Here is a 26,818-nt window from a genome sequence, read left to right as displayed (position 1 = left end):
TTGATTTGCAACTCTTTCAGCAACCAGAATTCTAAAAGTCAATTTGTGGGTCTGGATTTGAGAGTTTGCTACTTTTAATTAAGTGTATAAATCCCACTGCCTCATTTTCCATTACAGCTGTGTGTGGGGTCAACCTTGCTCCACTGAAGTGCAGAATACATCATGTGTTTCACTAGCAATAAATTTATCCTTGGAGACTCATCAATGGCCATGATCTATCAAAGGTGGTCAGAAGATCAGTGTTTCAAATACCCTCTAATGTGGATAAAAGAAACTTAGCTAATAATTTTTCCACATTAGGTTATATTTACTTTAGGGAGCTTGGTATTATAATAGACTCTCAGAAAGATTTTTAAAAATTTTTAAATGCCCCCAAGAGAGAAAAAAATATTCAAGAAAAGACACTGAGAGTGGCACAGAAGATGAAAAGAGTTAGTATCACATTAGTCCTTACCAGTAACTCAGCTTTGAGTTCCACCAGAGGTTTCAAGCAGATGTCTTTGTTTTACTTCATTAAGGCCAGAAACTGACTTTTTAAAGTTTTAGTTTTTGAGGACAATGTTGTCAAGAACTTATGGGTAACCAGGACCACCTAGAACTTCCACAAAATAAGCCACTTCCCTGCTCTAGGAATTTCTGCAGAGCCACCTGGCTGTGCAGCTGGACTAACAGCAGATCCACACTGATGGACAATGCACAGAAGAGATGAGCTTCCCTCCGAGAAAATGGACAGGGTCGGTGCTCATGGAAAAGAAAAAAAAATGGACCCTAAGAACTTTACTGCCTCAAATAATCTTGTATCTGTCTCCTGGAGTTCTGTGGGGCGGGAGGGTAGCTGGCCCATTGCATGAAGACAGTTTCATCCTTCCGCCTCCTAAGCACATTAGCCACCTGTGCATTGCTCCGAAATGGCCAAAGCTCTTTCCAGTTTGTGAGAAGTTCTCAAAGCAAGAGGTGATTCTTGAGAACTGGGCATCAGTGACTCTGAGGTTTAGTAGGACAGTTAATAGTGACATCAAATGCAAAGGGAACATTGGATGGCTCAAAACTTTTCCATTTAAGTTTTAAAGAGAACATTTTTCACAGGCCTACCACTCAGGTTCACAGGTGGCATTGAACCTCAAAGTCTGGCAGTTGTGATTCTTCAAATTGAGTGATACTGGTTTTCACTGAGAGTCTGGTGACAGTGCCTGGATCCTGGATGCATAGAGAAGGGCTCTGGCCAACAGCTAGTAAGTGCGTGCTGGCTCTCAGGGCGGGCTGTGTGGCCCAGCACTGCCAGCGAATAAATGAACACTCGGTTTTGAGGGGATAGGAAGGCAGAGGGCAATTGCTATTATTAAAGACCTACTGCACCAGATGTTTATATATATAATCCCTTTAATCTCAGAGCAAATGCAATTTGCTCCAAATGAAAGGAACAAAAAAGAAAACAATAATTTGTACCGGTCATTAGAAGTTTTAAAATATTATATGCAAATCCTCGTATGTAATCTCAACCTACCTGCTTTGCTCACAGTGGATCCTCAGAGCCCTGCACAGGGCCTCACATGTAGTAGGTGTTCAATAATTTTTCTTAAATGAATGTATGTTTTTAACCCATTCCTCCTTCAGTAAAACAAAATCCTATATTTTATTATATAGTTTTAAAACAGTTAAATATCTTAACAAAAACAAGAAGCCTTGATGTTTCTTAAATACCTTTTTAAAAACAAGTAAAAGTGGAAGTTTGAATAAGATATCTCAAATTGCATATATGCCTCTCTTTGCCAACCCTCCTAAGGGTCCAATTCTCAACTGCTTGAAAATTACTGCCTTAGAAGTAGGCAAATCTGAAGTTTAAAAATGAGAGAAAGGTCGTAAGGAAATAATCATAGGTGTACACAAGAACTTTGTACAGAGATACGCATTGTAGCATTATTTACATAGTCAAAAAGTAGAAACCATAAGAGAAGATGTCCATAATAAATTATTCAACATCCATACAATAGAGTCTTCTACATTCACTCAACATCAAGATTTTCAAGGATATTTAACGACATGGAGAAATGCTATCTAACATTAAGTTTAAAAAGCATGATATAAAACTGTGTGTGCATTCCCACTGTTGAAATTCATGTACATTATAAATGCATGTGGAAATGCTAAAAGGAAATATACCAAAGTAATAGCTGTGATTATTTCTTGGTGGTGAAATTATTAGTGATGTTTACTTTTTCTTAATTTTATCAGCATTTTCTGTTATTTTTAAAATACACATATTATTTACATAATTTTTAAAGTTTTTTTTTTAAAGAAAGAAGGTTTTGACAATAGAACAATGAAGATACAAAATATGGAGTTGACTTCTCCCTGGTGCCACAATCTGCTCTAGGGACATGGCAGAAAAAGTTTTTTTGTTTTGTTTTGTTGAAACAGCATCTCTGTTGCCCAGGATGGAGTGCAGTGGTGTGATCTCTGCTCACTGCAACCTTTGCCTACCAAGTTCAAGCGATTCTCCTGTCTCAACCTCCCGAGTAGCTGGGAGTACAGGTGCATGCCACCACACCTGGCTAATGTTTGTATTTTTTGGTAGAGATGGGGTTTCATCATGTTGGCCAGGCTGGTCTCAAACTCCTGACCTCAACTGATCCACTCACCTTGGCCTTCCAAAATGCTAAGATTGCAGGTGTGAACCACTGCACCCAGCCAAAAGAAGTTTTTATACCAAAGAGAATAACCTTTTTTGCTATATAAGTTTTTAGAATTCTCCCACTAATTAGGCTCATGACCAAGAAAGTCAGCCACTTTGCTTATTTGACTCAATAATTGTGTCTTCATAGTTTTCCATGTTAGCTCAGGCTGTAGCTCCTCTGAAACTTACCATTGCATTCTGTGGAAAAGGTTTCCAATAGTTAATAAAACACTTTGAGTGAATAATGTCATTTATTCACTCAAAAATTATGTGCACCTCCTGGGGCCCAGGTACTGTGGTGGGCACTGGGGAGAGGTCCATTTCATCCTAAAGTCATTATATCAGTCTGTAGATGGGAGCTTGAAAAACTAGCAATGTATTTCTTTCCAGGTGTTCCCACATCTGGGGGTATGCTGGTAGAATCTCAGCCAAAACGAAAGGGTCAAGTCGGATGGCAATTAATTGAATCAAAAGCTGTGCTTGGTCCAGTTAACAGCTAGGGTCTGCCTGATGGGAATTCCGCCTGTGAGAGGGCCTGCTCAGCTCAGAGGGCCCTGGGCCAGAAAGTACTGAAAAGAGCCCATGGGTCCTTACTACAGCCTTGCAAGCCTGGATGGGCAGATTGTAGAGAGGAGCCATGGGAAAGGAGACACAGGCGGGGAAGGGCTAAGGGTTAAATCTGTAGGAAATGGCATGTCAGACTGTACTATTGCTCCAGTTTCTGGTCCAGCATGTAAGGAGCTTAGAAGTCACCACCCCAGCAACAAGTAAAACACTAAACAAACTGAAAAATCAGCATATCTTCTTAGATCCATAAGCGAAGTGATGTCACTGGGCAAACCATTGCTCCTAAACTTAGATAGACCAGCAGATACAAAGAATCACACACCTCAGAATAGAAACTCACAAGCACAAACCTCTGCAGGAACCATTGCTGGGCAGCAAAACCGGTGCCGTCATTGACAAACTGCTGCAAGCTCAGTCTGGAAGTCTGAGAGTTACAAACTCCAGGGGACCCTATGGATGGGGAGGGGCCCTGTGGATGGGGAGGGGCCCCATGCCTTTGTCAGTTTGACCTCCAGGAGCTCTACCAGATCTGCACAGTACATATCAGAGAAAAGTGCCATTGTGTTTCTGACACGGCGAGGAGAAATGGAACCCACTGGCAATACTCCAGAGCACGCTGCTCTTCTTAAGAAGGTTTGCCTTCAGGAGAAAATAGTTAGCCAGAGCCTAACCTGTTGGGGGTTTCATCAAAGGCCAGCTGACCTGGGGGAAGGGAAATACTCAATTCCAGCCCACCCCAACCTTCCTGTCACACTGAAGGGGTGTGGGGACTAAGAAACACAGGAACAGTTCACACAGTCAAGGCACAGGCTCACTAGAAGACTGAGACCTACTCACAGCACTAGAGAATGCTTCTCCTCTCCCCAGAACCTTGCCACCACAATACTAAAGATCTATTTATAGCAGTACACTTTACCCACCATATCATGTCAGCTCTCAGGAAAAAGTTACAAGGCAAAAAGCACACTGTGGAAAGACAGAGCGAACCTCAGAACCAAAAATTGGAATTAGCAGACAAGGAATTTAACACAACCATAAGTAAGATGTTAAGGGAGCTAATGGATAAAGTAGGCAGCATGTGGTAACAGATGGGCAATGAAAGCAGAGAGATGGAAATGCTGAGAAAGAACCAAAAAGAAATGCCAGAGATGATGAAACGCTGTAACAGACATGAAGAATGCCCTTGATGGACGTATTAGGAGACGGGACAAGGCTGAGGAAAGAATCTCTGAACTTGAGGATATATTGATAGAAACCTCCAAAACTGAAATGCAAAGAGAACACAGACTGACAAAAACCAGAACAGAATATACAAGAACTATGGGACAAATACAAAAGGTGTAAATACATATAATGGGAAAGAAAGATAGAAAGGGACAGACAGGACATTATTATTTAAAACAGTAATGACAGAGAAGTTCCCTTAAATTAATGTCAGATGCCAAACCACAGATCCAGGAAGCTCAGGGAACATCAAGCAGGATAAATGCCAAAACACAAAGCCAAAAAAAAAAAAAAAAAAAAAAACACAAAACACTTCTAGGTATATATTTTTACACTACAGAAAATCAAAGATAAAGAAAAACTCCTGAAAGAAACCAGAGAAAAATACACCTTCCTTATAGAGAAGCAAGGACAGAGATTGCATGCAGCTTCTCAGAAGCCATGTAAGAATAGAGGAGTGAAATATTTAAAGCGTTGAAAGAAAAACACCCACCAACCTAGAATTCTGTACTCTGTGAAATCATCCTTCAAAAGTGAAGGAGAAATAAAGGCTTTCTCAGACCAACAAAAATTAAGGGAATTTGTTGCCAGTAGATTTGCCTTGCAATAAATGTTGAAAGAAGTTCCTTGAAGAGAAAGAAAATAATGTAAGTCACAAACTTGGATCTGCGTAAAGAAAGAAAGAGCACTGAAGAAGGAATGAATGAAGGTAAAATAAAAACTTTTATTTTTATTCTTTTTTTTTTTTTTTTGCAGTGGCACAATTTCAGCTCCCCGCAGCCTCAACCTTCTGGACTCAGGTAGCTGGGACTATAGCACACACCACCACACCCAGCTAATTTTTGTACTTTTTGTAAAGATGGCATTTTGCCATGTTGCCCATGCTGTTCTTGAACTTGTGGGTTCAAGCAGTTCACCTGCCTCGGCCTTCCAAAGTGCTGGGATTACAGGTGTGAGCCACGGTGCCCAACCTATTTCTCTTATTCTTAATTGACCTAACATAGCAGTTTGTTCAAAATATTAATAGCAACAATGCATTTGATTAGGCATGCTTATGCATATATGCTTATGTATGTTTGTATGATGAAATGAAATGAATCACAACAATGATTCAAGGGATTGGGGAAAGGAGTTGGAGTTATTTTGTTATCTAGGCTACAAACCTGCACAGCATGTGACTATACCCAATACTGTAGGCAACTGTAACACAGTGTATCTAAACACATCCAAACATAGCAAAGGTACAGTGAAAATACAGTATTATAATCTTATGGAACCACTGTCATATGGAACCTGTCATTGACCAAAACACCATGTGGCACATGACTGCATACTAATACACTAAGAAAGAAGATAGAATCCTATAAGAAGCTCAATTACGGCCCCAAAAGGCAGAAAAAGAGTGGACAACAGAGGAACAAAGAACAAGAGCAACAAAAAGAAAACAGGAACAAATATCTTAGCTATTAGTGCAACTATATCAATCATCATGTTAAATATCAATGGTCTAAATACATCAGTTAAAAGACAGAGATTATCGGAATAGATAGAGAAACATCCAACTGTATTTTTTACAAGAAACCCACTTTAAATATAAAGATAATTATAGATTAAAAGTAAATGGATGGCGAATCCATCCTATATCATGATAACATAAATTAAAAGAAAGCAGGAGTAACTATATTAAGTTATAGCAGACTTCAAAGCAAGAAAAGTTATCAATGATAAAGAGAGGTATTATATAACAATAAAGAGGTAGATTTTCCTAGAAGGCATACAATTGGTAATGTGTATGTGCCTAAAACAGTATCAAACTACATGAGAAAAAAACTGACAGAACTGCAAGGAGAAATAGAGGAATCTAATGTTATAATTAGAGATTTCAACACCCCTCTATCAGAAATGAACATAACTAGCAGGCAGCAAATCAATAAAGACATAGTTGAATGCAGCAATATCATCACCTATAATCCCAGCAATTTGGGAGGCTAAGGCAGCAGGATCGCTTGAGCCCAGGAGTTCTAGGCTACAGTGAGCTATAATCACAACACTGCACTCCAGCCTGGCAACAGAGTGAGACCCTGTCTCTAAAAAACAAAAACAAAAACAAAAACAAAACACCATCAATCAACTGGATATAATGACCATCTACAGACTACTCAGGCAACTACATCCAACAACAGCAGAATACACATTCTTCTCAAACTCACATGAGCATTCACCAAGACAGACCACAATCTGCGTCATAAAACACAACTTAACAAATGTGAAAGAACAGAAATCATGCAGTTCCTGCTCTCAGATCACAGTGGAATTGAACTAGAAATCGATAACAGAAAATTCTCTGGAAAATCCCCAAACATATGGAGATTAAGCACCACACTTTTTAAAAGTTTTGATAAATAACCTTTACTTCATTTAAATGTCTTCATTTAGTAGTCAAATCCCAGAAGAAAATGCTATTTTTAGAAAAATGTGTAACTGGAAAACCTCACATTTCCATTTAAGTTTAGCAAGTTATTCTGGACAGAAGATAAGCAAACTAACGCATGATAAAGCCCCCACTGAGTATCTCATACTTAAGAAAAGATCCCAAATTATAGTTAGTAGCTTTATTGCAGCTTTCATCCAAAATGTGTTTTATATCATCTGTGACCCAGGAAATCCCTGAAATCTTCCTATCAGGCTAAAGAAATGAAAACCAATAGGACAGTGATTATACTTTCAAGTATTAGTTTGTTTAGGGCCTTAGATATTCCATATGCAGACCACTATGCTCAAGTTTGCTTTAATAAGACTCTGGTCCAGAGCCTCACATTTTTAGAGAGGTTACAGTTTTTCAGTACCAGACTAGATAAAGACATGGCAACATGATCCATAAAATCAGAGGATGATGATTCAAGGTTAGGATCACTTCTTGTTGACATTGAGATGTCTGAGCTGGTCTACAACAAATCTGTCTACACAGAGGCAACTTGGAAATGTTGGCCGCCTTCACAGCCTCAAAGGCCTCTGCCAAGTGCACCTCAGCACTGCTGTACTCTTGTCCCGCAGTCAGATAGGGCATGTTTAGCCGATAGTGTTTCTCCACATGGTCCACAGCAGCTGGTGCTTTCCTGATCCACTGCCTACCAGAAATGTGATTGCAGCAGAGGAGGGCAGTCAAAGACATGGTGCCTGTGTCCATAGGAAGATAAACAACACACTTCTAAATAACACATGGGTCAAGAAAGCAATCTCAAGAGAAGTTTAAACATATTTTTAGCTAAGTTAAAATGAAAATACATCTTATCAAAATTTGTGAGATGCAGTGAAAGCAGTGTTTAGAGCAAAATTTATAGCATCAAATGCATGAGTTAGAAAAGAAGAAAAGTCTAAAACAGACTATCTAAACTTCCACCTTAGGAAACCAGAAAAAGAGGAGCAAATTAAAATCAAAGTAAGCAGAAGGAAAGAAATAAATAGTAGAGCAGAAATCAATAAAATAGAAAATAGAAAATCAGTAGAGAAAGTCAATGAAATCAAAAGCTTGTTCTTTGAAAAGATCAAGGTCAATAAAATCAGTAAGTCTGTCCAGACTAAGAAAAAAAGAGAGGACACACACCAGAAATGAAAGAGGGGACATCACTACAGAATCTATGTCTATTAAAAAGATAATAAATGAATTCTATGAACAACTCTGTGCCTATAAATTTGATAACCTAGATGAAATAGATGAATTCCTTGAAAGACATAATCTGCCAAAATTCATACAAGGAAAAGTAGACAGTCTGAATAGGCCTATATCTGTTAAAGAAATTGAGTCAATAATTAATAGCCTTCCAAAACAGAAAGCATCAGGTGCAGATGGGTTTACCGGTGAATTCTACCAGACATTTTAAAGGATAAAGAGTACCAGCTCTTCACAATCTTTTTCAGAAGGCAGAAGCAGAGGGAATACTTCCTAACTCAATCTATGAGGCCAGCATCGCCCTAACACCAAAACTAGATAAAAACACTGCAAAACCAAAAAACTACATATCAATATCTCTCATGAATATAAATGCAAAAATCTTTAACAAAATCTCAGCACATCAATCCCAACAATGTATAAAAATAATTATACACTGTGACCAAGTGGGATTTATCCCTGGTATACAGGCTGATTCGACATTCAAAAATCAATTAATGTAATTGATCATATGAACAGGTTAAACAAGAGAAATTACATGATCTTATCAGCAGATGTAGAAAAAGAATTTGACAAAATTCAACACCAATTTATGATAAAACCTCTCAGCAAACTAAGAATTAAGGGAAATTGCCTCAAATTGATAAAAAAAAAAAAAAAAAACCTACAAAAAGCCCTATAGCTAACATAATATTTAATGGTGACAACTAGAAACTTTTCAAATAAGACAAAGAACAAGGTAAGGATGTTTCCTCTCACTATTCATTTTCAACATTGTATTTGAAGTTCTAGCTAGTGCAATAAGACAAGACCAGACAAGAAAATAAAAGATATACTGATTGAAAAGGAAAAAATATCACAGATGACATGATCATCCACGTAGAAAATCAAAAAGAATCAACGACAGAAAAACCCTATGAAATCAACAAGCATTTATAACAAAGTTTCAGGCTACAAGGGAATATACTAAAGTAAATTATTTTCCTGTATATCAGCAATTATTAAGTGGAATTTGAAATGAAAAACAATACCATTTACCTTAGCACCCCCCAAAATGGAATACTTAGGTATATATTTAACAAAGGATGCACAATATCTATATGAGGAAACTGTGATGTAAGAAATTAAATAACTGAATAAATGGAAAGATATTCCATGTTCATGGATAGGATGGTTGAATATTGTCAGGATGTCAGTTCTTTCCAACTTGATCTATAGATTCAATATAATCACAATCAAAATCCCAACAAGTTATTTTGTGAATATTAACAAACTAGTTCTAAAGTTTATATGTAGAGGCTGGGTTCAGGGGCTCATACCTATGATCCCAACACTTTGGGAGGCCGAGGTGGGTGGATCCCTTAAGCTCAGGAGTTGAAGACCAGCCTGGGCAACATAGCAAGATCTTTTTTAAATCTCAATTTTAAAAACTGAGATTTTTAAAAAATCTCCATTTTTTAAAAAAAGTTTATATAGAGAGATAAAGGGCCTAGAATAGCCAGCACAATATTGAAGGAAAAAAGCAAAGTCAGAAAACTGGCACTAATCAACTTTAAAATGTACTTTAAAGCTGCAGAAATCAAGATAGTGTGGTATTTTGCCAAAAAAAAAAAAAAAAAAAAAAAAAAAAGACAAATAGATCAATGGAACAGAATGGGGAGCTCAGAAATAGACCACATAAAATAAGCAACTACTCTTTGACAAAGGAGCAAAGGCAATACAACAACAGTCTTTTCAACAAATGATGCTGGAACAACTGGATATCCACATGCAGAAAATGAATGTAGACACAAACTTTATACCTTTCACAAAAATTAACTCAAAGTGAACCACAGACCTAAATGTCAAATTTAAAACTATAAAATTCCTGGAAGATAACATAAGAGAAAATCTAGATTAATTTGGACTTGGCAATGACTTTTTAGTTGCAACACCAAAGCCATGAGCCGTGAAAGAAAGAATTCATCACTGAACTACAATAAAATTTTAAGAATTCTACCCAAGTTTGGTGGTGACCACATGTAGTCCTAGCTACTCAGGAGGCTGTATCACTTGAGTCAGAAGCTTAAGACCAATCTGGACAATATAGCAAGAATGTGTTGCAAAAAAAAGAAAGAAAGAAAAAGAAAAAAGAAGAAGAAGAAATTTAATAAACAAATAAAATTTTAAAAATAAATAAATAATTTTGCTCCATGAAAGATGCTATGAAGAGAATGAAAAACAAGCCAGATACTAGGAGAAATACTTGCAAAAGAATTATCTGGTAAAGGACTGTTACCCAAAATATATAAATAACTCTTAAAGCTCAACAATAAGTAAGCAAACTACCTGATTCAAAAACAGGCCAAAGCCAGGTGCAGCAGCTCACGCCTGTAATCCCAGCACTTTGGGAAGCCAAGGTGGGAGGATTACTAAAAGCCAGAAGTGTGAGACCACCCTGGGCCACATAGCAAGACCCTTTTTCTATTAAAATAAAAATAATTAGCCAGGCATGGTGGCACACACCTATAGTCCCAGTTACCTGGGAGGCTGAGGCGGGAGGATCACTTGGGCCCTGGAGACTGATGCTTCAAGGCTTCAGTGAGCTATGATGGTGCCGCTGCATTCCATCTTGAGTGATAGAGCAAGAGCCTGTCTCTACCAAAAAAAAAAAAAAAAAGGAAAAAAGCAGGCCACAGATCTTAACAGATACCTCACCAAAGAACACATACAGATTGCAAATAAGCATATAAAATGATGCTCCACATTACATGTTATTGGGAAAATGTAAATTAAAACAATAAGATACCACTATATACATATTACAATGGCCAAAATCCAGAACACTGACAGCACCGAATGCTGGTGAGGATATAGAGCAAAAGGACCTCTCATTCACTGCTGATGGGAATGCAAAATGGTACAGCCACTTTAGAAGACAGTTCCTTACAAAACTAAACATACTCTTCCCATACAATCCAGCAATCATCCTTCTTGGTATTTACTTGGAGGAGTTGAAAACTTATGTCCACACAAAAACCTGCACACAGATATATACAGCAGCTGTATTTGCAGTTGTCAAAAGCTGTCCTTCATTAGGTGAGTAGATAAATAAACTGTAGTACATTCAGACAACGAAATATTATTCAATGCTAAAAAGAAATGAACTGTCAAGCCATGAAAAGACATAGGTAAATGTAAATGTATATTACTAAGTGAAAGAAGTCAATCTAAAAAGACTATACATACTGTACAATTCCAACTATATGACAGTCTGGAAAAGGCAAAACTATGGAAACAATAAAAAAAAAAAGTCAGTGGCTGCCAAGGGTTACAGGGAGGGAGGGATGAATAGGTGGAGCACAGATAATTTTTAGGGCAGAGAAACTATTCTGTATGATATAATGGTGGATACACATCATTAAGCATTTGTCCAAACCCATAGAATGTACAACACCAAGAGTACACCCTAATGTAAACTATGAACACTAGGTGATAACGGTATGACAGTGTAGGTTTATCAGTTGTAACAAGTGTGCCACTCTGCTGGGGGATGTTGGAAAATGGGGGAGGCTGTGCATGTTTCAGGGAAGAAGGTATGGGATATCTCTGTGCCTTCCCCTAAGTTTTGCTGTGAAACTAAAACTACTCTTTAAAAAACTAGTCTTGAAATTAAAAAACAGGCCAGGCACGGTAATTCACACCTATAATCCCAGAATTTTGGGATGCCAAGGAAGGTGTATTAGTCTGTTCTCACACTGCTGATAAAGATGTACCCAAGACTGCATAATTTATAAAGAAAAAGAGATTTAATGAACTCACAGATCCACATGGCTGGGGAGGCCTCACAATCATGGTGGAAGGTGAAAGGCACGTCTTAAATGGCAGCAGCCAAGAGAGAATGAGAGCCAAGCGAAAGGGGAAGCCCCTTATAAAACCATCGGATCTTGTGAGACTTATTCACTACCATGAGAACAGCATGGGGAAAACTGCCCCCATGATTCAGTTATCTCCCACAACACCTGGGGATTATGGGAGCTGCAATTCAAAATGAGATTTGAATTGGACAAATGAGGACACAGCCAAACCATATCACAGGGGTTGCAGGAATAGCTTCAGCCCAGGAGTTTGAGATCAGCCTGGGCAACATGGCAAAACCTCATCTCTACAAAAAATTAGCCAGGTATGGTGGTGTGCACCTGTAGTCCAAGCTATTCGGGAGGCTGAAGTAAGAGGATCCCCTGAGCCTGGGAAGGTGAAGGCTGCAGTGAGCTGCGATCCTACCACTGCCCTCCAGCCTTGGCGACAGAGCAAGACACCATCTCAAAAAACAAAGTGTGCCCAGGTCACACAAAAAACTGCACTGCTTCTGCCAGAAGGACATCAACTATAACAATAATCTGATGATAATGATGATAATAACAAGTAACAGACAGGTAAATAAGGGCAGCTACAGAGAGCAGAGTGCAAAGTAGAAGTGCTTGGGTCCTAATTTGGCAGACCTGCCTCCAACACTGACACTGTGACCTTTGGCAAGTTCCTTAACCTGTCTCAGCTGCAGAGTCCTTGTCTGCATAGGGTAATAATAAGAATAATAGGACCCCTCCTGCAAGTTTGTTTTGAGAGTTAAAAATAATATATGTAACATGCAGGACACAATCCCTGACAAATATTAAGTATTCAATCATGATAGCTCTAAAGCCAGTCTTATTCCGAACTACTTCATGCTTTTATAGTTACCTACATTTGGATAGCAAAGATTTTGTTGTTGTTGTTGTTGTTGTTGTCTTAATGGCAGATGAACAGCCAGTTGCTAACCAGGACGATGGAAAGGAATTCAAAACCTGGTACTGCTGGGAAGGTTGACAGTCGCTGGGAACGAAGGCCTTGAGAGTCAAACGAGTGCTGGAGCTCCCCCTGCAGGCAGAGTTGGGTGTGTGTTAGTAGGATGTAGGGCAATGAGCCACACAGAGCCAGCTGAAAACCCAGCACACTTCTCTGCTTGGTTTGTGTTTTTCTATTTAAAAAATAGTATTACTTATTCAGATTTGCACATTTGCTAAAATTGCTGTATTTACTGTAACTATAGTTATATCGCTATATTTGATTAGATGGCACATGATTTAGAACAAGTTTTTTTAAATGCCAATTCTATGAGCTAAATAGCTAGCTTTCTCATTAACCTTGAGTATTAATCAGTGGTTTTTTTTTTTAACCCATTTCTTAGCTTATCAGAACCCAGTTTTCGATCTCTCAAAACCACTGGCATTATTTCTATGTCACAAGTACGGAACAAGTATTTATTGAACCCTAAAGCTGTTTAAAAATATTATACTAAAATCTCAGGAGAACACAAAGAATGTGGATGGATTCCTGCCTTCTAGGACCTTTTAATGTAGTTGTGAAGACAAAATATACACATATGAAATGGTGAAGTCACGACCAAGAAAATGATGACACGTCGCTTGTCCACGCTAGGGCCCATATTCCACACAACTCTCCACCCCATTCCCAATACCTAGCACAGTTGATGACACAGCATAGGGACTTAACAGGCATTTGGTGAATTAAACTGAAAAGCATGATGATGGTAGAGAACAGTGAACAAATACTGAATGACTGTAAGAGAAAACCACCCTTTTCTGCCTCATTTTTCTCAACACTTGCAACCTTCTAACACACTGTCATTTATTTCATCATTTTCTCCCCTCTTTAAATGTGAGAGTTCTGAGGCAGAAAGTTTGCCTGTTTTATTCACCACATATCCACAGAATGTAGGCATGTGTCTGGAACGTCATGGTCATCCAACATGTATATATATACACACGTATATATATACTGAGCAAATGAGTAAATGAATGAATGTTTCAGCCATAATTTATTAAGTAGGTATACATAAGTGATATTGAGATTCCTGGAACCTCATGGAATTTCAGGGTCAAGATTAACCACAGGATGATATACCAAAAATGTACCAGAGGTTTGTTCCAGCTTTGTTTATAATCATGACAAACTGGAAACAATGTAAAAGAAAGGAAAGCCTATCTTTAATATTACACCTCTATAATGGAATCTCTGTAATGGAATGGTAGAACTCTATAATGGAATATCATAATTCCATAGCAACATCAATCTATATTCTTTAGAAAAATTGTTTTCAGAACAATTGTGGGGGGCTACAGGTATATGAACAGAAAAAAGTCTGAAAGGATTTACACAGAATGTCATCACCAGGTGGCAGAATTAAAAGTGGAATTTTCATTTCCTTCTTTAAGCCTTTTCATATTGTCTAATATTTTAAAAAAATAATAATATGCATGCATTATTTTAAAATCAGAAGAAAATATTTTTATTTTTTAAAAGACGTTATCTGGGGTTTCTGTCTTGCAACCGTGCTGGGAGTGTGGAACCGCCTGCCTGGGTTCTGATGTGCTCCTGTGCTCATCACCTTCCCTCACCTGCCGCCCCATACCCTTCCGAGGGGTTCCTCTGTGACATAAATTTTAGTTGGCCATAACTCATCCAGCTAGTCTAGGATCATCAATTTCAGATGGTGGTCAAATTTAATAGCTAGGTCTACCTGTCCATCTTTCTTCTTGATAAAGACCGCCCTAGGTTGCCAACTGAACTTTCATCAATGATAGCCTGAGAACCATTGTCTAAAGTCCTGACAGCCAGATTCTGTGCCCCTACATTCCACCCCTAAGGGATCAAATAGACAGGGCCATCACTGCTGATAAGAGGAGAGTTAGATAGAAGCTTTGGCAGGGATGAGTACGTCTTGGAAATCACAGTAATTAAGGGTTGGAGGGAAACAAACTGTATTCCCCTTACCAGAGGCTGTGCTGGTAACATTGTCTTGCAGGCTCATGGTAAAAGTTCCAAACATCTACTCCTTCATGCTGGTTCTGGTTTAATCACCAACATTTGGAACTAGAGGTGAAACCAGGTATTCTCCTTTAGAGATATAGTGCTTGCTGGTCCAGAGATCTAGGGTGTTGCAGCCAGTGGGAAGGAGGAATAGCATGGACTTTGCAGTCAAGTTACTGCCTTTGAACAAGGTCTTAAATTCTCTGAACTTAGTTCTTTCATCCATAAAATTGTACTATTAATATATACTTTATTTTACATCATTTTAAAGAATATGGGAGATTATGTAAAATCCTAACCAGGACATGGCACATGGTAGGGGTTAAAGCAAATGTTAATTCCGCTATCAGTGTCTATTATGGCTATTAAGAAAAGGGGAGAGGGACAGAATGCTGAGATCCCACTAAGTGCCAGGCTTAGGGGGATCCTGAATCCTATGCTTACATCATGTTCTCACAAGTCAGTATTACTGCATAAATGCCCATTGCACAGAGGAGACCCACAACAGCTGAGTGGCTTGCCCAAGATCATGGCAACATGTGACAGAGTTGGTGTTTGAGTCCAGATCTGTCTGCTCTCAGATCCCATCTCTGTAACCATATTTAAATTGTTCTACGTAGAATAAATAGTATGAGGTCCTGTTATTTTCTGGAGAGAGAAGTGTCAAGCCTCTAGATAGGTGTGGTCAAAGTCCAATTTTACATTAGCAATGAAATTTTTTTCAATTATTCGATTGGAAACTGTATATAAGTATATAATGCATGACAATAACAGTAGCTCACATTTTTTGATGACTTACTATGTATCAGGCCAAGCACATTAGATTATATGATTCTCATTTCATTTTCGCAAGTCCAAGAAGTGGGTGTTATTATTATCCTCATTTTACAAATGAGAAAATGGACATACACTGAAGCTAAGTGACGTGTCCAAACAGCAGAGCCTAGTTTGAGCAACTCACCGCTGAACTTCCCACCACCCCTGGAAAGATACATCTTGAGGCAAGGAGCTGGCAGCCTGCCATGAGTTGTCCCTCTGAATTCCTCTAGGAGCTAAGCAGCACCTGTTCAAAAAGTCCTGGGGGTGCCTGTTCTCAGAGGTCTGTTCTCAGTTCCCACTTTCTGAGAGCCGGAGGTGGTGGTGAAAGCCCCTAACCTGTGAGGAAGAGGCTCATCCCTGGGCTTGGCCTTAAAAGGACAGCAAGGGGCTGGGTCAGCGGAAGCCTCTGAACTTGGGGTCAAGCTCAGAGGTCAAGGAAGGTAGCCCAGCAGGGGAGGCTGCAGGAAAAAGAATCTGATTGAGGCAAGATTGATTCACATGCTCTAAAAGAACATTTCTTAAACTTTCTGTGACCATGACTCACCAAGCAAACACTGTTGCATGTGGAGTAGCTATGCAAATTCTCTTCCACCAAAAGAGAAATCATTGTCAGATTAAGATACAACAAAAACAAAAATAATACATATAGGAGACAGGAAAGTTTATAAGTTAAATTTCACAATATGAAGAAAATACTTTATAAAATGACATTTCAGTATTTTCTATTATTATACAGTATAAAATGGTTATTTGTTATAAAATACGATTTATTTTTGCAAAGGCTCACAGCACACAGGACAGTTTTTCAGGGAACATCAGCATTCCGATAGTGTTGTTTAAGAAATGCAGCTTGTAAGTGGATAAGCAACAAGTCCTTGATCTTAGGTTACACAGACTAGCCACCTGGTTCTGATGCAGGACAGGCAAGCCTCAAAACTGGGGCTTAGCCCAAGATTTTTGGTTTCACCCAGGAAAGAATTCAAGCGTGAGCTGGTGGCGTTAAAAAGCAGCTTTTAACGAAGCAGTAGAGTACAGCAGCAGCAGGGAAGCCTCTGGTCAGCCAGTGTGTCCAGAGTAGCAGCTCAGAGGCAGTTCTGCCATCATATTCATACCCACTTTTAATTGTATGCAAAGTAAGAGGCAGTTTATGCAGAAATTTCTAGGATGAAGACAGTAACCTCTGTGGAGTTGTTGCCATAGAAAGGTATGGTAATTTTCAGGTGTTGCCATGGCAATGGTAAACTGACAAGGCATACTGGTTTGCTTGTCTTGTGGGGAAGTGCTTCCACACTGGACCTGTTTTAGGTAGTCCTCAATTTGGTCCTGTGTCTGAGCGCCACCTCCAGAGCCTAGTCCCACCTCCTACCTCAGTTCTGCTCAAATGATGATGGATATTATCTTAACGGTCTGAGACTTGTTAAAGCAGTGTGAGGTCCCCGAAATGGAGGTCTTCAATTTTTTTAAATCACATAACCCTAGCAGTAAAAATGTTCAACATATACTCCAATAGAGTGTATTTACTTATCTCTAAATTATATTGATGCATTTCTATTATTAGCTTATATCTCAAGGCTTAATACATACTTAGGATGAGGTTTATCACGAATGCCCGCAGAGGTAAAGGCACTGTCCCCTTGATAATTTCGAAACTTGTTTTTGTCAACTTCTTGTCTGATCTGATTCGATTGCTGTGGTTTCTGACCTCATGATATGTCTGACAATGAGCTTATTTTGAATTAGGGATGGTGCCCTGTTCTTGCTGTTTATTTGCATGCGCGTTGTGGGTGTTATTATCACGCTCCTTTCTTTGTAGAGGCCTTCGTAAACCACTCCGTTTTGTCAGGATTCATTTTGTTAAGACTACATAATACAATTTGCCTATCCTCTCAAGTGGCACGAATAAGCTCTGAAAGCCAATGAGTGGGCTCGTCAAACTGTGCGTAACACTCAGTGTTCCTTAGGATACCCCTTGAGGTCTGTACGTGACATGGGAGCAACAGACAGACAGACCAAGCAAGCATGCATGCATCAACCTGTATATTAAATTTAAGTGAGGCTTAATCCCTTTCTCATTTTTAGATAAAACATTAGCAGACATCCCAATATTTGCTTCCCATTTCCCCAGCATGTCATTCTGCATTCTCTGGGCTGCCCACTCCCTCCTCTGAGATATCAGAGGCAGTATCTTAGGGTCTAGGTGTGCGGGTAGATTTCTGGGGTTTTGATCCCCCTGCAAAGAGACTTCAAATCTTGCATCATGGCAGCAAAGCCTTCTTTGGAAAGACTCCCAAAGGAAAAGGAATGATGCACAAGATTTTCCATCACCCCTCCCTTGAACCAGCCCGAGGATAGCCTCTAACCTAACCTGATTTCTGGTCATTGTAAATAAAAATAGTGTCTGTAGACTAAATGACTTCCCTGGAAAAGTCCATTCATCAGACAAAAGAGGAAATTAACAAAGAGCCTTACAAGATTGAGGAAGAGGAAAGTAGGATTTTTTTTTTTTCCAAGACAGGATCTTGCTGTCACCCAGGCTGGAGTGCAGTACAGTGGCATGATCATGGTACACTGCAGCCTCAAACTCCTGGACTCAAGTCATCCTCCTGCCTCAGCCCTCAGTAGCTACAACTACAAGCGTGCGCCACCAAGCCTGGCTATTTTTTTCCTTTTTCAATAGAGACAGGAGGATCTCACCATACTGCCTAAGTTGGTCTCAAATTCATGGACCTAGGCATTCCTCCCACCTGGCCTTTCAAAGTCTTGGATTACAATCATGAGCCAACTCATCTGTCCCAGAAAGTAAGTTGTTTAAAAAAAGTTGTGAGTTCATTTTTCCTGTGGATCTTGTGATGTAGTTGTATCTCTTCCTGCTCCACCACCCTTCATAACACATATCACCTTGGAGTGATGGGCTGCAATAGCTGATTTTTTTAAAATGTTTTTCTCATTCATTAAATTGTAGGTTCCTTGAGGCAAGGCCAATACAGTTTTACCGCATCAATACATATCATAGTGCCTGGCAAATAGTAGGTGTTCAGTAAATATTGTTGGATGAATACACTCTTGGGGATAACAATAATAACCTGTGAGAATCAAAGGAGATACTGTAGGTAAATCACTTAGCACAGGATAATTGCTCAATAGATATACATATTACTGCATGAGATAATATAATTGCTCAATTTTGCTATTATGTTGTACAGCAGTACTTTGTAAACTGCAAAACAGCATGTTGATTTATGCTTTTGAACTACCTGGTTTCCATCGTAGAAACTAATCTTCTGAGAAATACCAAGAGTCCTGAGCCTGCATGGCCCCTTTCCAACAGGGGAGTGAGAAAACCTCTGGGCAGGGCCTCAGCTCTGTGCATAAGAAGCTGTGTGGAGTTAGAATGTTACCCAGGTAGGATGTAAGACACGTGGTATTGTTCCCTCTACACTTACACCCACAATTCTGGGATCAGCTTTATAGCATCCTTCCTGGTTCACATGGCAGCGGCTCATCGTTCAGCTGCTTCCACATTGCGATTCCAGAGGTCTCCACACTGCCTCGGCAGTCATTCCTGGAGCCTCCACTAAGAGCTCAGCTCCTCTCTCAGAACTCCTGTTCCTTACACGTCGGTGATGCCAATCTCTTTCCATCCATCCAATAAAGACGTGATTTCTCTTATGCCTGCTATGTACTTGACATTATTGTAGGTGCTGAGGATACACAATAAACAAAACAGACACAAATTCCTCATGGAGCTTACATTTTAAATAAAACAAATAAATAAAATATGTAGTGTTGGCAGTGATAGGCACTAAAGAAAAAGGTAAAGCAGAAAAGGCGGGTGGGGAATTTGGCAGAGTGGGGAGCAGGCTGCATGTGTTAAAAGGGTGGTCAGCTGAGATTTTACGGTGAAGGTGACATGTGCATAAAACCTGAAAGAGGGGAGAGATAGAGAGGGGCAGATACTAGGGGAAGAGCTCACCAGACAGAGGGAAGAGAACATGCAAAGGCCTGAGACACGAGGATGCCTGTGACAGGGAGGAGTGAGCTGGGAGTACGACAGATGATGGCAGAGCCGTCCTTGTGACGGTGAATACTGAGTGTCAACTTGATTGGATTGAAGGATGCAAAGTATTGATCCTGGGTGTGTCTGTGAGGGTGTTGCCAAAGGAGGTTAACATTTGAGTCAGCAGGCTGGGAGAGGCAGACCCACCCTCAATCTGGCGGGCACCATCTAATCAGCTGCCAGCGAATATAAAGAAGGCAGAAAAACATGAAAAAGCCAGGCTGGCCTAGCCTCCCAGACTACATCTATCTTCCGTGCTGGATGCTTCCTGCTCTCAAACATCAGACTCCAGGTTCTTCAGTGTTGAGAGTAGGACTGGCTCTCTTTGGCCCTTAGGCTTGCAGACAGCCTATTATGGGACCTTGTGATCATGTAAGTTAATACTTAATAAATTCCCCTTTACATATATATATATATATACATATACATATATCCATCCTATTAGTTCTGTCCCTCCAGGGAACCCTGACCAATACAGATTTTGGTACCAGAAGTGGCTCCAGAGGAACAGAATATTAAGGATGGAGTTTTTTGTTGGTTTGGGGGTCTCTGAAGTTGGTTACTTCATATGATTAGTCCCCAAAATGCTAAGGACTCTGCTTCTAATAGTGGAGAACACTGATAGTCCTTAGCATGAACTGTTTAGAGAGTTATCCAAAATAAATATATTTGACATTCCTGATTCACCACTCGTGAGAGGTGAATGGGGTTGTGTGGATGGACCCTGATGAAGCTGGGGACACTGGGTTAGTAAACTCTGATAAACCTTTTTTGCCAGAAGGAACAGCTTCCCCATCCCCAGTAGTGGCAACATCCCCTCCCTGACCCATGCTGCCATCAGTCTTTCCACCTTTATCTGAGGAGATAAACCATGTGCTGCCTGAGGCACAGTGATGGCCTCTCCTGAGGCAGTTGCCAGGCAAAATAATGTTGATTCTCCTCAGGAGCCACCTCCAACACCCCTGTTTGCTTCTAGAACTGTAACTACATTAAAGTCCCTGCAGGCCCCTAGAGGTGAGGTTGAGAGTGTGACCCATGAGGAAGTGCACTACATTCAAGAAGAACTGCTTGAGTTCTTTAATTTATATAAACAGAAATCTGGAGAACAGGCATGGGAATGGATATTAAGGGCGTGGGATAGTGGTGGAAGGAAAATAGAGTTAAATCACTCGGAATTTATTAATTCGGGCCCACTAACTAGGTACTCTGCTTTTAGCTCAAAGAGTTAAAAAGGGTTCTAATAGTTTATTTGCTTGGCTAGCTGAACTATGGATTAAAAGATGGCCCAGTGTGAGTGAGCTGGAAATGCCTGATCTCCCTTGGTTTAATGTAGAGGAAGGAATCCAAAGGTTTAGGGAGATTGGGATGGTGGAGTGGATTAATCACTTTACTCATCTCAGCTGGGAGGTCCAGAAGATATACCCTTAACCAATGCCTTGCAAAATAGATTTGTGAGGGCAACACCTGCTCTTTGAAGATCCTGTATTTAGCACTTCGGGAGGCTGAGGCGGGTGGATCACAAGGTCAAGAGATCGAGACCATCCTGGCCAACATGGTGAAACCTTGTCTCTACTAAAAATACAAAAATTAGCTGGGCATGGTGGTGTACACCTGTAGTCCCAGCTACTCTGGAGGCTGAGGCAGGAGAATTGCTTGAACCCGGGAGGCAGAGGTTGCAGTGAGCTGAGATTGTGCCACTGCACTCCAGCCTGGCGCCTGGCAACAAAGTGGGACTCTGTCTCAAAAAAAAAAAAAAAGATTCTGTATTTGCTCTTCTCTGTATGTCAGATCTAACAGTGGGAACCACAGTCACTCAACTACAAAATTTAAATACAGTGGGAATAATTAGATCCTGAGGCAGCAGGGACCAAGTGGCAGCACTCAACCATCAAAGGCAAGGTGGGCATAGCTACCAGAATGGACAGCAGAGACAAAGGAGCAATCAGAATAGTATGACTCGTGTAGAGCTCTGGCATTGGGTAATTAATCACAGTGTTCCTAGAAGTGAAATTGACAGGAAGCCTACTGCATTCCTACTTAATTTATATAAGAAGAAAATTTCTAGGTAGAATGGACAAAAAACTACTTTGAATTATAAAACAGAGAAACATGCCCTTCAATCAATTTCCAGACTTGAGCCAGTTTACAGACCCAGAACCCCTTGAATGAAGGGCAGGCTAGTCACCTTGAGGAAGGACCCCCACTACATTACTGACAATTTATTCAGTGAATTTTTCTTTCATGCTTCCCCAAGCAGATCTCTGGCCTTTTACCAGGGTAACTGTGCACTGGGGAAAGGGAAGTGATCAGACATTTTGAAGACTACTGGACACTGACTCTGAGCTGATGTTGATTCCAGGGAACCCAAAATGTCATTGTGGTCCTCCCATCGTAGGGGCTTATGAAGGTCAGGTAATTAATGGAGTTTTAGCTCAGGTCCAACTTATAGTGGGTCCCCAGACTCATCCTGTGGTCATTTCCCCAGTGCCAGAATGCATAATTGGCATAGACATACTTATCAGCTGGCAGGATACCCCCATTGGCTCCCTGACTGGTAGGGTGAGACCTATCATAGGAGGAAAAGCCAAATGGAAACCATTAGAGCTGCCTCTACCTAGAAAAATAGTAAATCAAAAACGGTATTGCATCCTCGGAGGGATTGCAGAGATTAGTGCCATCAAGGACTTGAAAGATGCAGGGGTGGTGAGTCCCACCACAGCCCTGTTCAACTCCCCCATTTGGCCTGTATGGAAGACAGATGGCTCTTGGAGAATGACAGTTGATTATGATAAGCTTTACCAAGTGGTGACTCCAATTGTAACTGCTGTACCAGATCTGGTTTCATTCCTTAACAGATCTCCTGGTACCTGGTGTGCAGCCCTTGATTTGGCAAATGTCTTTTTCTCCATTCCTGTCCATAAGGCCAACCAGAAGCAATTTGCCTTCAGCTGGCAAGGCCAGCAATACAACTTTATTGTCCTACATCAAGGATATATCAACTCTCCGGCTTTGCGTCATAGTCTTACTCAGAGAGATCTTCATCACTTTTCGCTTCCACAAGATATCACACTGGTCCATTACATTGATGACATTATGCCGATTGAATCCAGTGAGCAAGAAGTAGCAAACACACTGGACTTATTGGTAAGACATTTGTGTGCTGAGAATGGGAAATAAATCCAACTAACATTCAGGGACCTTCTACCTCAGTAAAATTTCTAAGGGTCCTGTGGTGTGGGGCCTGTTGAGATATTCCTTCTAAGGTGAAGGATAAGTTGCTGCATTTGGCCCTGCCTACAACCAAGAAAGAGGCACAATGCCTCCTGGGCCTATTTGGATTTTGGTGGCAACACATTCCTCATTTGGATGTGTTATTCCAGCCAATCTATTGAGTGACGTGAAAGGCTGCCAGTTTTGAGTGCGGTCTAGAAGGTGGGGGAAGGCTCTGCAACAGGTCCAGGCTGCTGTGCAACCTGCTTTGCCACTTGGACTATAAGACCCAGAAGATCCAATGGTGGATGAGATGTCAGTGGCAGATAGGGATGCTGTTTGGAGCCTATGGCAGGCCCCCATAGGTGAATCACAGTGGAGGCCTCTAGGATTTTGGAGCAAGGCCCTGTCATCTTCTGCAGATAACTACTCTCCTTTTAAGAGACAACTCTTGGCCTGTTACTGGGCTTTGGTGGGAACCGAACATTTCACTATGGGTTATGAGGTCGCCATGTGACCCGAACTGCCTAATATGAACTGGGTGATTTCTCACCCATCTAGCCATAAAGTGGGGCATGCACAGCAGCGTTCTATCATCAAATGGAAGTGATATATATGTGATCGGGCTTGAGTATGTCCTGAAGGCACAAGTCAGTTACATGAGGAAGTGGCTCAAATGCCCATGGTCTCCACTCTTGTCACCTGCCTTCTCTTCCCCAATCTGCACTGATGGCCTCATGGCGAGTTCCTTATGGTCAGTTGACAGAGAAAGAAAAGACTAGGCCCGGGTCATAGATGGTTCTGCACCATATGCAGGCACCACCCTAAAGAGGACAGCTGCAGCACTACAGCCCCTTTCTAGGACATTCTTGAAGGACAATGGTGAAGGGAAATCTTCCTGGTGAGCAGAACTTCGTGCAGTGCCCCTGGTTGTGCACTTTGCATGAAAGGAGAAATGGCCAAATGTGCGATTATATTCTGATTCATCGGCTGTTGCCAATGGTTTGGCTGGATGGTCAGGGACTTGGAAGAAGCATGATTGGAAAATTGGTGACAAAGAAATTTGGGGGAGAGGTATGTGCATGGACCTCTCTGAGTGGTCAAAAACCGTGAAGATATTTGTATCCCATGTGAGTGCTCACCAATGGGTGACCTCAGAAGAGGAGGATTTTAATAATCAAATGGCTAGGATGACCTGTTCTGTGGACACCACTCAGCCTCTTTCCCCAGCCCACCCCATCATCATCCAATGAGCCTATGAAAAAAGTGGCCATGGTGGCAGGAATGGAGGTTACACATGGGTTCAGCAACATGGACTTCCACTCACCAAGGCTGAACTGGGTACAGCCACTGCTGAGTGCCCAATTTGCCAGCAGCAGAGACCAACACTGAACCCTCGATATGGCATCATTCCTCGGGGTGTGAGGTGGTGGCAGGTTGATTATATTGGACCTCTTCCATCATGGAAAGGGCAGAAGTTTGTCCTCACTGGAATAGACACTTACTCTGGGTTTGCTTATCCTGCATGCAATTCTTCTGCCAAGAGTACCATCCATGGAATCACAGAATGCCTTAGTTCCAGAGGGAGGAACGCTGCCCCCAGGAGACACAATAATGATTCCATTAAACTGGAAGTTAAGATTGCCACCTGAACACTTTGGGATCCCCCTACCTTTAAGTCAGTAGGCCAAGACAGGAGCTACAGCGTTGGCTGGGATGATTGACCCACACTATCAAGATGAAATCAGTCTACTATTCTATAACAGAGGTAAGGAAGAGAATGCATGGAGTACAGGAGATCCCATTGGCATCTCTTAGTATTACCATGCCCTGTGATTAAGATCAATGGGAAACTAAAACAACCCAGTCCAGGCAGGACTACAAATGGCCCAGATCCCTCAGGAATGAAGGTTTGGGTCACTCCACCAGGAAAAAAATAAAAGCACGACCTGCTGAGGTGCTTGCTGAAGGCAAAGGGAAAGCAGAATGGATAGAGGGAAGCCATCAATACCGGCTATGACCACATGACCAACTGCAGAAATGAGGACTGTAATTGTCCTAAGTATTTCCTCCTTCTTTTGTTAAAAACATGTTTGTGCATGTATACACGTGTACCAAGAAAATATCTTCATTTTATTTCCTTTTTTCTTTATCATATGACATAAAATATATTGACTTCATATCAGCATTTAAGTATTGTTGACTTTATGTAATAGTATTTGGGTTTTGGATTGGTGCATTCTGGTTGTACAAAGGATAGTTGTACTATGTCAGGCATAATTATTACCTTATTTATTGTCTTTATTTGAAGATTCTTTATGATCTCAGGAGATGTGTATGGGTTCAAGTTGACAAGAGGTGGAATTGTGATGGTTAATACTGAGTGTCAACTTAATTAGACTGAAGGATGCAAAGTATTGATCCTGGGTATGTCTGTGAGGGTGTTGCCAAAGGAGATGAACACTTGAGTCAGCAGGCTGGGGAAGGCAGACCCACCCTCAATCTGGCAGGCATCATCTAATCAGCTGCCAGCGAATATAAAGCAGGCAGAAAAACATGAAAAGGAGAGACTGGCCTAGCCTCCCAGCCTATGTTTTTCTCGTGCTGGATGCTTTCTGCCCTCAAACATCCGAGTCCAAGTTCTTCAGTTTTGAGAGTCGGACTGGCTCTCCTTGCTCCTCAAGCTTGCAGACAGCCTATTGTGGGACCTTGTGATCATGTAAGTTAATACTTAGTAAACTCCCCTTTATGTGTGTGTGTGTGTGTGTGTGTGTGTGTGTGTGTATAGTCTATTAGTTCTGTCCCTCTAGGGAATCCTAATACAGTCTTGTCGGGCCTGTAGGCTCCATACGTATTTGATGTATTTGGCTTGGAGTCTGAGTGGGACTGGGAGCCAGTGGAAACAGAGAAGTGGTGTGGACTCACTCATGACCTAACAGGGATCATACCGGACTCCGTGGGGAAGGAAGGATGCCTGGACACAGGGAGGCCAGGCCAGGGGCTTTCACAGTAACCCAGGTGAGAGATGATGGGGTGGACCATGTGGTTATAGTGGAGGTGGCGAGATGCAGTCAGATTCTGAATCTGTTTTTAAGGTAGAAAATGCAGGATGTGTTGACTGATTAAATGTGGGGATGAGAGAAAGCAGCACCCCAAAATGAAGGCCTCAGATGAGAACACTACCCTTTAGCCACTTGCAGAGTTCTGAAATATCTGTTCCTCTCTGCCTTTGCCCTAAACCAAAGCCAATTTTCTAAATTTAGACTTTCCTTTGTAACCATTGCTCAAAGCATGCATTTCTTAAAAAATAAGTGTATTTGAAGTTTCCGAATCATTTTACAGTACATAAAATATATGATGTGTGCTGATTCTCTGCCATGAATATCAATCTCTGAAACTCCTTGTTTCCCACAGAAATTCTATCAGCAAAATTAGAATTGCAATTGTATTCCTCCTCGGTTGTCTGATTAAGGTTTCATTTAAGCCTTGGGCTTATTTTTGAAAGCCCTATAAACATTTTACACACCTACTCATATATTACCAAAGCCATTTTGAATGCAGCCTACAGTAAAATTAATTACTGTGTCATGATTCTGTCACATTTCAAGATAAATCATAAATATTTACTTAGACCTGATTCAATATCACTTTGAAATGAACCAATAATATTGGCAACAAATTTCTTTCTATTACAGTACATTCTTTAGTTGGAAATTCCCATGTAAATACATCCATAAAGTTTTTAGAA

This window comes from Aotus nancymaae, unplaced genomic scaffold (genome assembly GCF_030222135.1).
Source record: "Aotus nancymaae isolate 86718 unplaced genomic scaffold, 86718_ANA_hifiasm-v0.15.2.pri h1tg000007l, whole genome shotgun sequence".
Taxonomy (NCBI): domain Eukaryota; kingdom Metazoa; phylum Chordata; class Mammalia; order Primates; family Aotidae; genus Aotus; species Aotus nancymaae.
Note: the sequence above shows the minus strand (reverse complement) of the source record.